The 16,097-nt window shown below is 41.2% G+C and overlaps 1 pseudogene; it reads left to right on the forward strand.

Moving 5' to 3' along the window:
• The first annotated feature begins 857 nt into the window (after positions 1-857).
• On the forward strand, positions 858-1,128 carry LOC109449652 (small nuclear ribonucleoprotein F pseudogene; annotated as a pseudogene).
• Positions 1,129-16,097: the final 14,969 nt, after the last annotated feature.

Below are 16,097 nucleotides of genomic sequence, written 5' to 3' on the forward strand. Positions count from 1 at the left end.
ACCACACTCTGCTCTCTTCTCCAAAATATTATGGTGTCCATAATTGCAAAAGAAAAGTGAGTCAAGTTATATCAGGTATGTTCACAAGCGATGGCCTAAACATTCATTCCAAAAGCTCTTATAAGATAGATGTAAATTACTCATCTGACTTTTATTTGGTAAACATAACAAATGATGTGTGGTTGACCAAACTTAATAGTAAGTGACTCTCTTTGATGAGAGATTAGAGGAAAAGGTGAGGAAGGAAAGAAGACAAGAACATTATACAATAGGAATTATGCCTGAAGGGAAACTCAAAATTAAAGAAGAGTTGGAGGTGAGTTCTTATAAGATCTTGAGATAGCGTGACTTTTCTGAAATTTTGAACTAAAGTGATTCTTTCTTTGGTGAAATTATAAGATCAGTCATCAGAATTTTATTTCTTTTATGCTAAATTCATTGCTATGACTAGCAAGCAAATATGCAATACTTATTTAGGAAAGAAAAGGAAACTGACATTTAGCCAGTGCCTAACCCAGTACCTGGTTCATAGTAATTGCTCAGTAAATGTGAGTGAATGAATGTTTACTTTGCCCCAGACAGTGTGTATTTGGGCCATGGTATAAGATTTAAATAGAAGTTAAGGAGAGGGACATTGAGTAATTGATTTGGGTTTTTATGCTGAGTTATCAAGTGTTTGATATATGATACTATTATGGGGTTATTTCCAAATGAAGCATACCAATCAAAAAAGTTATTTTGGGCTTTTTGGTGGCCATTTCTCTTGGAGCACAGCGATTCTGGCCCTGCTCTAGCTGCTCCAGTCACGAGGGACAGATGACAGCAGGGTTGGAGGCTTTTAACCTGCAGCATTTGCCCATAGTCATGATGAGTTTGCCCCTCAATCCCAAACCTTTCCTTAGTGGATTAACAGGAAAGCCAGTAATGATGAAACTTAAGTGGGGAATGGAGTACAAAGGCTACCTGCTATCTGTAGATAGCCATATGAACATGCAGCTTGCGAACACAGAAGAATACATAGATGGAGCATTGTCTGGACATCTGGATGAAGTTTTAATAAGGTGTAATAATGTCCTTTATATCAGGGGCATTGAACAAGAAGAAGAAAACAGGGAAATGAGAGAATAGCATCTTTTGTGGGGAATTTTTTATATATTTCTAAACAATAAAAATTTGTTTTCCAACTTAAAAAAAAAAGTTATTTTGGGGAAGTCATAGGAACATCAATGTCTTACAGATTTGTTGTGTCCCCCCAAAAAAATTTATGTCTACCCAGAACCTATGAATATGACATTATTTGGAATAGAGTTTTTGCAGATGTAATCAAGTTAAGATGAAGTCATATTGGATTAGGGTAGTTCCTAAATCCAATGATGGGTGTCTTTATAAATAGAAGGAAATTTGGACACAGAAGAACAGAAGAAATACAGGGAAGCAGGCCATGTGCAGACTGAGGCACAGATTGAAATTAGGCTCCACAAGTGAAGGAACACCAAGGACTGCTGGCAACCACCAGGAGCTATGAAGAGGCAAAGCAGGATCCTTCCCTAGCGCGGAGGGCCCATGGCCCTGCCAGCACCTTCACTGTGGACTTCTAGCCTCTAGAACTGTGAGAGAGTATCCCAGTTTGTGATCATTTGTTGTGGCAGCTGCCTGCTTCCTGAAATCCAGGGCTCTGATATCTCCTCTCCGGCTCCAACCAGAAGAAATGAGGAAAAAAAAAAAATCAGTTCACATCAAAAGAATCTTGCTGAGATTATTTCCCATCTCTACTGCCACTGAAGAAGACCTTTTAAGCAAATATTACGTAGGGATGGTCTACTTGTTTTCTCAATCCCTCCTTGACAGACCAGGAGAGGAGTAGCTTACCTTTATAGGCCCCCGCTCAGAGAGACTAACCTGGGCACCAAATCTACAGTAGCCCCCCAGACACTCTCTAGCACATTACTGGGTTATGTATTTTCATAGCAATACCTAAAATTACCTTGTTCACTCTTTTTTTATTGACTGAATTGCCTCCCCACCCGCCAAAATGTAAGGTCCATGAGAACAGGTCTTGTCTCTTCGGTTCATGACCAAATCTAAACATTCTCAGAACAATGCCTGAAACATAGCAAGTGACTGGCTGAATGAATAACATGGCCAAATACATAATAATGTCAATTTCCAACTTTGAGGGGAGATTCTCACTCAAAAGCGAAATTCTACGTCTCTCCTAGAAAGGGAAAACAATAATGGGGGTGGGGATATTTATATTAATAGGCTATAAAATGCAGACTCAGGAAGATGGCTTACTGCCAACATGTGAATAGAGCTGATTCGAAAGAATCTCCTTCCTCCTAAAAGTGAAGAGTAGACCTACAGACGTCCAACTGTACGTTGGGTTTAAGGCAAAAGATGAAAGGATGCTTAGTTTAAAGCTTATCGTTCTCTAAAATATCAAGCATGTGAAAGTTGTCAAATGATGTACTAAATATATTCAAATAATTACAATGAATTATTAGCATTCAGACCTGACCTGATGTTGAATTTAGTATTGCCTAGGATTTGTGTTTCTTTTTTTTTTACAGTCAGAAATTTAAAAGCAATTCTGATTAGAAGGAAGTTTTTATCCTAGTAGTGTCTTACAGCATGGAATATCTTATCAGCTCTTAGAGCTCTGTATGCTGAAGTGCTTCAAAAAGACAGAAATAAGATGGTTGGCAATCCTAGTTGTCATGGCTGGATGCATTAGGGAGATTACCTTTTATAAAGAAGTCCATTCACGGACTTAGAAAACACAGTCAATCTCCACCTGACATGAATAAGATATGTTCAGAGGCACATGAGCTTTCACATGCCTTTATATTTCTCTCTAATAAATTCCTTCTTATTGCACCAAAAGCAACCTGGTATATTTTTTTTTTGGACAAGTTTTATGAAAAATGTATTTTCCTGATGAAAAATGATTATTGAATTGCTGAAAACTAGGAATGCTACATACATCAAATATGTGTATTTTTCCACAGCATTTTTCAATGTCAAGAAATCATCCTAACTAATCACTAAGGTAAGCTATATATCAAAAATTCAACAAGGGAATATCCAAGTATAAAGAAATTAAGTGAAAGAAAGCAATGAAATTAACAAAGGAGGAAAAGTCACAAGGACTGACTTTAGTCAACACTGATTTTGTCTAATGGCACATTACAAACCATCCTAAAAATCTGGAGCTTAAAGCAATAACAGTTATTTATTTGCTTATGATTTCGCAATTTGGTCAGGACTTGGTAGGCATAGCTCATCTCTCTGTTCCATTTGGTGTCATCTGGGTGGCTCAACTGCTCCTGGAGGATGGAGGACCCACTTTCAAGATTGTTCATTCCCATGGCTGGCAAGTTGGTACTGAATGTTGGCTGCAGCTCGCTAAGGCTGTCAGCCAAGGGTGATGAGTATCTTCCACGTGGACTTCCCATGGCTGCTTGGTCCCAACATTGCACTAAGATTGTCATGGGAATTGAATCAAAGTTGAATAAGACATGGTTTTTACTTTCAAGTAGTTGACAACCTAGCAGATACATAAAACAAAACAAAACAAAACAACGTGCAATGATAGAGGAAAACTTGGAATTCAGAGGGAACACAGAAAAAGGAATGCTTCGCCTAATCTTGGCTGGGGAGGTGGGGGTCAGTAGAGCTTTCGTAGGGGATGTGCATTCTGAGTCTCAAATGATGAGATAGAGTTAGCCAGAAGAAGGGAGTACAGGAGGCAGATAAGGGCATTCCACATAGCGATGGCTTCTTAGCAAAAGCACTGATTCCAGAAACAGTACGATGAGGGAGGGACTTAAAGCTGTTCATTGTAAAGGGAGAGAAGAGAGTACTAGGAGATAAAGATGGAGTAGTTTGGTTTTTATTCTGTGGATAAGAAGATTCAAACACTCAGAAAAAGAACGGCCACTCTTTCTTTCTTTACCAACAACAGAGACATTAAGATTAATGATGTGGGCAATGGAAGACGAACTTCTAAAGGTGACCAAGAAGAAATGGTTAGAAAAGTTTAAGAGGCATCAGGAAAGTATGGTGTCACCAAAGCCAAAGGTTGAGAATTTCAGAAAGGAAGAATCAGTCTCCAGCATTACATTCAGCAAAAGGTCCACTAAAATAAGGACAATAAGGGACAGAAGGTCATTGATCACTCTTGCAAACCATATTTTAGTAGAGTGGTTGGGACAGAGCTGTGTTGCAACCATGAACTGAAGCAGAGGTTGAAGAAGCAAAGGCTTGCAGCAGGTGTAGACCACTCTCAAAAGTCTGGATGCATAGAGATAGGGGAGTGTGCAGGGTCAAAAGAAGGTTTTGGGTTTTTAACACATTTTTAGTAGAAAAAAATTGTTTTCTCCCCCATTTCAAGCAAAGGAAAACAAGCAGCACTATCTAAGTGCCTGATAATTATGCTGGTACATTGTTTTCTTTCTTTTAAAAAATCTTTTGGCAAACTAAACAAACAAAAAGCCATAAACACACAAAAGTTTTTCATTGGATCCCACTAGACACGTAGAAAAGCAAATATTCTTATTGTGTTCTATTATATTTTATTCTGAATGATGTGTGTAAATAGATATACTAATCCAGCAAGCCTTAATCTGTAGGACTATTGAGTTAAAGGCATATCCTCATGTTTATAACTGAGGATTTGTCTTCCTGATTATAAAAATTATAGATGCTGAGTGTACACACACACACACACACACACACACACACACACCCCAGAACAATGAAGCAGGAAGTACAACAATGCTTTTTATAAATCTGCCTGTGAATGTCAAACTCTACCAAAAATTCCATGGCCAAATTTTCAGTTGTCTATTCAAGAAAGGTGGGTCACCTATGGCTTTATATGTGCATGGTAATAACTATTGGAATCTTTTTGTTTGTTCTTGAGTCCTAGTTTTTAATTTAAACATGATAATACTCAGAACGGGTATAAGTTTTGTGGGATGTAAACTGTTATAAGCCTTCTGTAACGGAACCTTTAAAATTAACCTCTAACCTTGTAATTCTAAGAATTTAGCTAGTGAAATAATTACAAGTTTTCACAAGCATTTAAGTACAAGGCTGTATTGAATCTTGGAAAAACAATCTAAATATCCAATAATGTAGACTTGTTAATAAAGTATGGTAAATCTGTATGATGCAGCCAGTAAACTCAGATTTTTCAAGAATATTTAGTGACTCGTGAGAATGTTTGTGATGTAATAAAAATTCAGGTTGTATTTTTTCAGTGTGATCTGAATTTTGTGAAAAGAAAGCACATATACATTAGTATATACACTAGATATTTTTGGAAATAAAATACATTTTAAAATGCTATAAGATGCTAATAGTTCTATATCCAGGTGGCTCTATAATGAGTGATTTGTATTTTCTTGTTGTATACTTTTCTGCATTCCTAAATTTTCCTACAATGACATGCACTGTTTTTAATAATCAGGGAAAAAAGTTAATGAAAAATGACATTGTATCTGGTTTCTCATTTGTAAATTTCGATGACTATGGGCCAGAACCCATTCCGTTCTGACTCAGTGTCACTCAAACCAATAGTATTTGAAGCTCTCTGAATGCCCTTAGTGCTTGGAAATGCTATAATGTCGTTCTGTGAATAATTCTTTCCTTGGGACCAAATTAAGCAATACTCCAAATTTTTTGGAAGGCTGCCTTTACAGGGGCCAACTTTAGGAAATTTAGATTGTCCTGTTCAAAAATGGTAGGGCATTGGTATTTCAGTTAGTTACACAATGATTGATTAAAATTAAATTATTATAATATACATTTGCAGTTACCCCTGAGCCAGTGATAAATCAGGTCTGGTGATAACTTGTTTTTGGTAATGTTGACACTTTTTACTTCTGTGGGCAGAATGCTTATGAGTCTGGATAGCTGTGAAAAATGGTGTGAATTTCCTTAGAATCAGAGCCACTCGCCATGTCTAATTTCTTTAATCTTTTGAGTATAATTTTTTTTCCAGGACTTGATTTAGAAATCTAGAGTGAGGAAGCATTTGTCTCAGTTCTGAGATATGTATATATGTGGGTGGATAAGTATGTGTTTCTTGTTTCTGAGCCACACTATCCAGGAGATAATGAGGGACAAACTTTCCTGGAGGCTTGTTCTGTATAAGTCACTGTGCTAGGTGCTGAGCCAAGGTGCTATTCCTGGACCCCCAAAATCTGGGACCCAATCTCACCTGGTGGAAGTGTGTCGGTTCTCAACATGGAGGAAAGCCTGGTCAGAGTAGCAAAAGTCGCTTTGATTCAGCACACCTTTAAGTAGTGGAGAATCAGGTCCTGACCTACTAAATATAAGTTCAGCCTTCTATGAGCTGTGTTAGAAGTTACAGCCACCTCAGCTTGAGGCCACTTCTTAGCAATTTCTCACGGACTGTCCTACCCTTGAAGATGTCCAGGGACTTTCATCACCTCACCAACTCTAGAGCTCTCTCAGTCCTTATCCAGAAGCTTCCATGCCTGCCACACTACCCCATTTATGTTAGTTTCCTATTGCTGCTATAAAAAATTACCACACACTTTACAGTTCATAGGCAACACAGATTTATTCTCTTATAGTTCTGGAGGCCAGATATCCAAAACTGGTTTCACTGGGCTAAGTCAAGGTGCCAGCGGGCTGCTTTCTTCTGGAAGCTCTAGGGGAGAATCTGTTTCCTTGCCATTCCAGCTTCTAGAGCTATTTTTCTCACATTTCTTGGCTCGTGGACCTTTCTTCCATCTTCATACCTAAAGGCATAGCATCTTCAAATCTCAGTCTCTCTCTACTTCCATCTTCATATTACTCCCTCTCTTAGAAGAATCCTTGTGGGTACATCGGCCCCAGTTGGATAATCCAGGACAACTTTCCCATCTCAAGACCTCCAACTTAATCGCATCTGCACAATCTCTTTTGCACTCTAATGTAACAGTCACAGGTTCCAGAGATTAGGATATGGACACCCTAATTCCATGGGGGGAGGAAGAGGGGCACCATTTACCCACCCCCCATTTGAGGTTGGCCAGGTGCTACTGCCATAAGGCATCCTGAATTCAACATGCCACTGCTTCTCAAGAGTGCTCTGTAATGTAATACACATGTGAGGGGGCATTTTTATCCCACGGTGAGAGGGCCGGAAGCAGAACAATTTAGCAGGCTCTAGAGTCAGACTGTCTGGATTTCAATCCTGGTGTCTGTCCTTTAACCACTTGTGATCCGGGACAAGTTACTTGACCTCTCTAAATCTGTTCTATTTGTCAGTAAAATGACATCTGTTTCCCAGAGTTACTGTGAAGGTTAAATGAGATAATGCTTGTAAAGTATTGAGTACAGGGCGTGGCACACAGAAAAATATTCAGTAATTACTAGCTCTTATTTGTATTACTAGTCTACATGACTATACCGATAAAAACAAGACGCTTAGAAATATTAAGTGATTTACCTTTGCCTCACAACCTGAACCTCAGAATCTACAGATGGAAAAAAAACATGGGAGACACTGGAGCTACCTGCTCAAATTGTGCCACTGTCACTTGGATAATGCAGTCCTCCACACCAGTCCAGAAGGGCCTCGGAGCCTCTGTGTCACCATTTCTCCTTCAGTCCTCTTCTTGGGCAAAGTGGCTACTAATTTTCTATCCTGCTACACACCCTATATGGGCCCTCAACGGTGTCTCAGGAAATGCTTGCCACCGTCACTGTTTTATTAAATGTCCCACTACAAATTCTCATTGCTACTGCCTACTGGATTTGGATGTCACCTTTATATTTAAAAATTAACACATCCAAGACCAAACTTGGGAATACCCCTGTGGGGACAGAGCCCCAGAGAGCAGTTTCCAGGCTCTTGGCCTCATGTGGTGGGGGGTGCTGACTCGGGTAGTAAATGGCCAAGAGCTGTGGTTAGTTGGCCGTCAGCTGTAGCCAGTTAGCCATTGGCCACTAATATAATGGCCACGGCTGCGTTGGGGAGTGGAGTCAAAAGGAGAGTGGAGGTGAGTCGAGGAGAGTCAAGGAGAGTCAAGGAGAGTCAAGTCGGTCAGTTGGCAGCAAAGCGGATAGCAGGTCGCACGTTGTTTGAACCCAGCCGCCAGTGAGACTATAGTGGTATGACTCCCCTACCTATGGCTCCGTGGGTGTTCCTTTTTGGCCTCACCATATCCTGCATTCTTATGTGGGGAGCGGGAGCAGAGACCCCGCAGGCCGCCCCGCACGACAACCCCTCACTCCTGTGGCTCCTTCCTGAATGAATGGTGACACTATTCTCTCTCAAGTTGCTCAAACAAATATTTCAGTGATTTCTCTTTCTCTCACATCCTGTGTTCAACCTGACATCGAGACTTAGAACCTCCTCCTTCAAATCCCACACTACCTAGTCTGAGGCACCAGCATCTCACATCTAGAATGTTGCCTCCTAGCAACTCTTTCTGCTTTCTTTCTTACCCTCACAGCCCTTCCACAGACACGTCAGCCAATCTCACTTCACTATTCAATCCTCTCCAATGGCTTCCAGCTAATCTTAAACAAAATCCAAAGTCCTTATTGTGGCCTACAAGACTGTGTGAACTGGCCCCGTCTACTTCTCCGGTCTCATTTCCTACCATCTTCCCTTGCTCACATGTCCTGTGTCACACTGGTCTTCTTGCTCTCTCAGGAACATTCCAAGCATGATCCCGCCTCAGGACCTTTGTATATGCTGTTTGCTTTGCCTAGAATCCTCTCCCACTTGATAGCCTTATGATTTGTGTCCTCACTCCTTTCAGACCTTTGCAAGTATCATCTCCTCATAGAGGGCTTTCCTTACCAGCCGATGTAAAAAAGCATTCTCATCCCTATTTTCTTTGGAGTACTTATTATGACGTGCCATTGTATTATACACTGTGTTGTTTGTTGGTTTATGATCTTTCACTTACTAGACTAGATGTTCCATGTTCGCCATTGTATTTTCAGCACCTAAAACAGCATTTGGTTCACAGTGGGCATGTGATCCATGTTTTTAAATTTAAAAAAATATAAAGCTTCCTACGTGCTAGGTGTCCTACATATTTTATCAGTATTAATTATCTTAATTTTCCTATTAGTTTTATAAGATAGATACTATTATTATTTTTTTCTTAGAGATGAGGGACAGCTTCCCTTCCTAACAGCTTGATCTGGAGGTTTCCATCGTTACACATCGCCATTCTCTGAAAGTATGCAGATCGTTGTACAGCAGGCTCTTCGCATAGATCTGTGTAGTCTCAGCCTAAGCTTGCTTTCCTGGGGGAAGATACTTAGGGGATTGTGTGAGCTCTGCTGTTTCTGTGCTTGTAAGAGTCCCCCCAATAAACTGTATTTTGCATTTATACTGTGTAACCTTAAGGGGAGTGTGTTCATATCTCCTTTAAACAATAGTTAGAGATTTCTGTATTGGATTAGCTTTGTAATTCAAAAAGAAAGCATGACCCCAAACCAATAAAAAGTGTCATGAGGGTAATTGCTGTATTGATGAAGTTCTTAAAATGTATTTCAACCCACTGGTGCCTTGTCTGTCCTGCTGTATGCCTGAGCCTCTAACTAGCGTTCTACTTCCTAGAAAAGTAAACTGGTAACAGAGCCCAGGGCTTGACTCCAAGATGACCTGTCTCACTCCGTGGACCTTGCTGGAAGTTCTAACTGCTTTACTTCCCCTCTGGACCCCACTGAACACTAACTTTATCAGAAGAAGGTGTTAGGAGAAAAAGTAAAATCCCCTCCTTTCTAAGAGACTAATACGTCTGAATGGGATACTGACATTCTTTGCCCTTTCTGTATATACTAGAGCCTCTCTTTCTGGACATTTCTTCTGCTAATTCCAAGCCCTTCCTCCCCCCTCCCTCCCCCCAAATCCTTTTAGGATTTTGCTTGAAATCCTTTATTTTTATTTGATTTAAAAACATGGGGCAAAGAATCCCACATTCCGGATATGCTCTCATGATCTGTTTGCTTATTGGCCAGTGTGTGTGTGTGTTTCCAGATACCAAGTCTTTTTAGAGTCAATGATGTCATTCCTTGGTTTTTCTGTAGGCGGTTTACGTTCTTTGGTATTTCTTAGAACTGTTTTACAATTTCCTGTTGGATGGGATTTTGTCCTGTCAGGATTCTATTTATAATGTTTTTCCTATTAGTTTAAAAATACACACAGAGAGTCTTTCTTTCCTACCATCCACCCTTCTTTCAGTTGTGTATTAACTTTGGCTTCAGAGCTACTCTAGAGTGTAAGACCTTCCAGCTCGGACTCACTGATTCGGATGCTCAGACTACAAGGAAAAAAGCTGTAAAATGTTAGCAACCACAACAGAACTTTAATGTATGTGGTGTGGAAGCCAGGAGATCAGCTATTGTGCTGGCATGTGGTGGGCAGGACTCCCTGTCACTAGGATGGCTCTCCTGAGGTGGTGGTTCATCACAGCTGCAGCTGGTGGAGAGTGGAAGTCAGGAAAAGGCAGGATGGGGGCAGTAACTGAGAGGTGGGGCAATTAGCACCCAAATCCAGTCCTGGCACAAGTGGTAATCGGATGTTTCACTTTTCTTCTTTTCCTTTTTCTCTTTCTTGATTCTTCACTTTTCCTCTCCTTGGAACTCATACTGTTTTACTTGATTTCTTTAATATAGAAGACAATACACTATTCAAATAGACAAATGTATAATTGCAACAGAAAATCTGGTGCTGCTCATGAACAAAAGTGACAGCATGGCAGAGCTGCCATGTTGTGCTTTGCTCTTCAAGGTAGGTCATGACTCTGGTCTTCCTTCCATCTCCGCTATGCTGGTCCTGGCCATTTCAAGGAAATAAGAGGTAGTAAGAGTGAGAAATACGGTTGGAATATAAGTCTGGTCAGTTACAGAGTCTGCTTTCTCAAGCCTCTTCATAGGGAGGCCCTGGTTCGTTCTTTCTTCTTCATACTGTATGCCTACTATGTGCCAAGTATTGGTGTTGGGAATATAGTGGTAATCAATATAAAAATAGTCCCTTGCACCACCAAGGAACAAAAGTTGTTGAAATAATTGCAAGTGTGATGAGTGTTAACCCAAAGCATATTAAAGACACCATGGCAGCACACAATGAGGGAGCTGATCTGATTCCCTTTACCTGTAGGCTTAGCCCTGTCTATATGAACCCTTGCCCATCAGTTAATGAATCATTAGAAGGATGACCTAGAAAGCTGGGTGCCTGGAACATCCAGGTGGACCTACCAGGTTACAGCCTTCCCTAGTCATCTACTTTGTTAGCCCAGTAAGTGTGGGCTTTGATTCCATTGTTTGCACTCCAGTACTTTGCAGGTATTTGGACTCTTTCACCCTGTTTAATTCTTGCCAGGTCTCTCCCCTATAAGACCAGATCCTTTCTCTTGTATTTTTAGCCACTGAATGGGTTTTGCTAGGACTGGACTGCTCTCCATCCATCTGACTTTGATTCTATCCTGTCCCTGGGACTTCCACTGTGATGCCCCGTCTTCCAGATGAGACCAACCTGCCCAAACCCAATGCAAGCTGGTCCTGGACCATGTATAGTTTCCAGAGCTGGTTTGGTTGTCCCCTCTGTCCTTATTCTTCTGACTCTTGGTTTCTCCTTCCCCTCTATTACATTTTGCTGTGACCCAGTAGGCTTTGTGACTAAGTCTGAGTTGTGACGTTGTTACCCAGAGTGCCGTGGGGTTTCTTGACAATTGAATACATATTGATTTTTTTCTTTCTCCTTTGCACAGTGTCAGTATTAACAATTCACTCAACAAAAATTTTTCTGAGATCCTGCCATGCACCAGGCACTATTCTGAGCACTGAAGATCTACCAGTGAACAAAACAAGAGTCCTGTCCTAAACATGTCCATTCTGTGTGCTTTCTGCAAACATAGAGCTTTAAAATCAAACTCTGAGGTGAGACACACTGTACTTCCAAATGCCCAAATTTCCCCCAGATGAAGAGGCCCAGGTATTGCTTCAATTCCACACCTCTCACTTCTTCCATTGAAAATGAATCCCATATGGATCATTTCCAAACCACCCTGCTGGAAGCATGACATCAGCTCACAAACTGTGGCATCAAGTTTATAAACTACAATGGATAAATGAGCTTAAGGTTTGGAAATCAAATAATTGCTCTTTGAGACTTGCAGACTAGACAACACAAATTGCTCACTGCTGACACAAAGATTCCAAGCTAAGATTTCTCATTTCAGAGACTTTAACCATACTATTTAAGGCAACGGAAATTTGCTTGTGCTCTGATTAAAACCTATTATAATAATAATATGAATCACTGTTAGATAAATACGCCCTTAGTTCTCCTTCTAATAGGAATCGTAACTTGGTGGTAAACACACACACACACTCACACACACTCTAGCTGAGGTACATATAACCATGGATGTATGTATTAATATAACTATCTATAAACTTTCTTCAGCTATTTTCTTCTGTTTTCCCTTTCTTCCCAGTCTCAGAGTTTTCCTATTGCCTATAGTAATTAGGGAGCAAAGAGAACCATTACCTACCTATCAAGAACAATTACAATTAAGCAGAATTTTGAAATTATGCCCTAGGATTGACTGCTTTCCTTGAGCCTTGAGACAAATGTCGTCTTGCACTCTAGCTGAGGAGCAGACAAGCTGAGGTTGGGATGGTCTCCCTGGTTTTTCCAGCAAGCACAGGATGTGCCAGTGATAGGAGGCAGAGATGGGCAGGCATCAGATGGGTGGAGTGAGTAACTGGCCATGTGGTGTGATGTGAGAGATTCCCAAAAAAGGTACTGGATTGAGAAAGCCCTTCCTCTTTGCTATGGATAAGGGCTATGATTATTGGAATTACTGTGAGATAAGCCTCACCACTCTGCCTCTTCCTGTATCTGCCAACATCTCATCTTCTTCAACATAGCTTAAGGGAATTTTTTTTTTTCTTTTTCCCTTCTTCCGCCTCCCTCTTCCCCCACTCCGGTTCAAGCCGTTGTTTCTCAGTCTAGTTGTGTAGGACACAGCTCCCTGGCCCATGCTGGTGTTATGAGCTTTGCGCTCCCCCCACCTTGAGGCAGTCAGTCGCCAGTCATCAGCTGCTCACGGCAGCTCTCGCCACTCATGCAGCGCATGGCAGCGGGTGGCAGCTCATGCCGAGCTCCAGCTACTCATGGCAGCCCAACTCCAGGGAGAACCGTTGTTCACAACCTTAGCTATAGATGGCGCAGCTCACTGGCCCATGTGGGAATCAAACCAGTAACCTAGGCATTAGGAGCACAGCCATCCAACCACCTGAGCCACCGGTTAAGGGAAATTTAATGACTTGGCCAAACTGACAATATTGAGTATCTGTGCTAAGCAAATGCATATTGAGGTCTGGAGTTCAGCAGAGAAATCTGGGCTATTTCTGCAGGTCTAGGACTCATCCACCTTGGCATGGTAATTAGAAGTATGGAAGACCACTGGTGGAGAATGTTGGACAGCTGAGAACAGCATCATTTAAGAGGTAAATAAAGACACTGAGGGGATGTAACCAGAGAGAAAGGAAGAAAACTAAAAGAATTAGATATCTATGGAAGCCCAGGGAAGAAAATAATCTGCAGAGTTAAACATTGCTGAGAAGGCAAGATCCAATTGAATGGCTGGGCTGCAAAGAATCAATAATTGAAGCAATCTTTCTGTGTCAATATAGATTTACATACAGTGGTACCTCCGTTTTCAAACATAGTCTGTTCCAGAAGACCCTTCGAGTTCTGAAACATTCGAAAACCAAGGCCCGATCTCCCCATAGAAAGTAATGCAAAATAGATTACTCCATTGCAGACCTATAAAATCAACCCCTAAAACTGAAAAATTAGCATGAGTTTTATTATCTAATGATACCATAGATCCATAAAATTTATGGTGTTCTTAAACCGAAATGTTTGTCAACAGAGACATTCGAAAACCGAGGTACCACTGTATTCTTGTTAAGGGCTGAATAGTATTCCATGGATGCTGTAACACATTTACTTAAGCAGCCCCTACTGAGGGACATTGTTCCCTATTTTTCAAAATTATAAACAAAGTGTAAATACATATTTTCAAATCTGTGTATTATCTACTTGAAGTAAAGTCCTCCAGGTAGAATTGTTGCAACAAAGAGTATGTACTTCTTGTCAGATTATCCTCTGGAAAAGTCCTGTTTTACAGTGCTCCCAGAAAAAACACGAAACACATACTTCTCCCAACCTTGTCACTATTTGAATTTTTTTTACAATCTTTGCCAGTCTGACAGGTGAAAATCATCTCATTAGTTTAATTTGCCTCTTGCAATATTAGTGTAGTTAAATATTTTTTCATATATCTATTGACCATTTACATTTTAATTACCTGTTTGTCACTTTTGCCCATTTTTTTTTTTTGCTATTGGAGTTTTTATTTTTCTTGATTTATACAAGCTCTTTTAATATCATGGCTATTTACCCTTTGTCTTGCATTATTGTTAATATTTTCCTCAGTTTGTCATTTGTTTTTCAACCTTACATGTGATTTTTTTTGCCACACAGAACTTTTCAGTTGTTTGTACTCAACATTATTTGTTTGACATTTTTTCCCGTGGGTTTTTTTTTTTTTTTAATGTTTAAACATGTTTACATTAAATCTTTGGCCTGTCTGCAATTTATTTACATGCAATCAGGTAATTATCTAATATTTCCTCCCCTAATTACTAGTCAATTTTCACATTTTTGAATAATCCATTCTTTTCTTCAGTGACTTAAATGTCGCTTTTTGTCACATATTCACATAACTAGTACCCAGTTCTTTTCCACTTCCCTGCGGTCTGCAAACCTGGAGCTCAATTGTAGTGTCAGAGAAGGTGACCCAGCCCAGCCCCTAATTCATACACAGCCAGGGGAATGGGTGAGCCGTGTGTCAGACAGAGTGCAGGAAGAAGGGGGAGAGGGTGGGATGGATGCAGAGGGTGGAATGGATGCAGCGTTTCAACAGCTCTTGGGGAACAAGAGTGTGACTCACGGAGTGACTGGAACATTCATGGGTGGCTCCTTCGAAGCCCAAAAATAAACAGGGCTCTCACAGCACAGCGGCAGGCTGCCTGGGCATTTATTTCCTGGACTGCAGCACGGGGATGATGGCTCCTCTATCCTGGCCATTGCTGTTGGTGCTGGCACGAGGACCCCTGGCAGCAGAACTGTATCTAATCACCCAGGGCGATCAGGCCCTGCAGGGAGAATGCTGATCTTCAACTGGTGTTAGAAGGCACACCCAGATTCTGGTGCCCCAGACCCTGACCGCCATCATTTTCCCTCCCTCTATTCCTGCTTCAGGGTGCCATTACCTTTTTGGGGGGCACCCACCCCAAATGGACTGACTTCTCACTCTTTTGAGACAATGGGGGTATATCTTCACTTCTAAGAGCAGCTACCGTATGAGTTGGAATACAACCTTATAAAACTGGCATTCCGATAACTTCACATTACTTTTTTCTAAGGGTAGCTTCCTTCAATCCTGATACAACCATCCCCTTCAAACGGGACTTATTTTTACTGTTTCAAAGACAAAAAGAAAGGAGACAAGAAAGCTTCATCTCAAGGCGTTCTGCTTCACGCATTCCTGATTTGAAACGAAAAACAGCCCTGCTTTTAATTGAGAGAAACAAGCTTGGGCCCTTGCACTCTTGCTCCTTGAATCATTGCAGGAGCCTCGGAAGCTAGTGCTGCTTCTGCTGTTCTTCAGCGCCCAGAGTTTGCCATTGGTTGCTCCCCTCCCAGAGATATCCCTCTGGCTCCAATCCTGGAGGCGGGTTGTCTGTCCCTATATTCCTTTGAATGCAGCCATTGTTACCATCCCCACTATTGTCTCCTATCACCTAGCCAAAGCTATTACCTGAGTCTCACTTGTACGATGTTGGAAATCCTTGCTATTGGAGAAGGGATAGCCTGCCTACCCACAGATGCCTGTGCAGTTTGCACCCTGCACAAGGGTGCCTGGCTTAGGAGTCGGTGGAGGCTGGAATTCAATGCTCACCACCGGGAGTCCTGGCATGGAGCTAGGGAGCTGGGTGGGTGCTGGTCCACCTGGAGGAAGGCGTGCCTTTCTAATGTG

Source organism: Rhinolophus sinicus, chromosome 1, assembly GCF_057876585.1.
Source record: "Rhinolophus sinicus isolate RSI-liver-muscle chromosome 1, RSI-T2T, whole genome shotgun sequence".
NCBI lineage: Eukaryota > Metazoa > Chordata > Mammalia > Chiroptera > Rhinolophidae > Rhinolophus > Rhinolophus sinicus.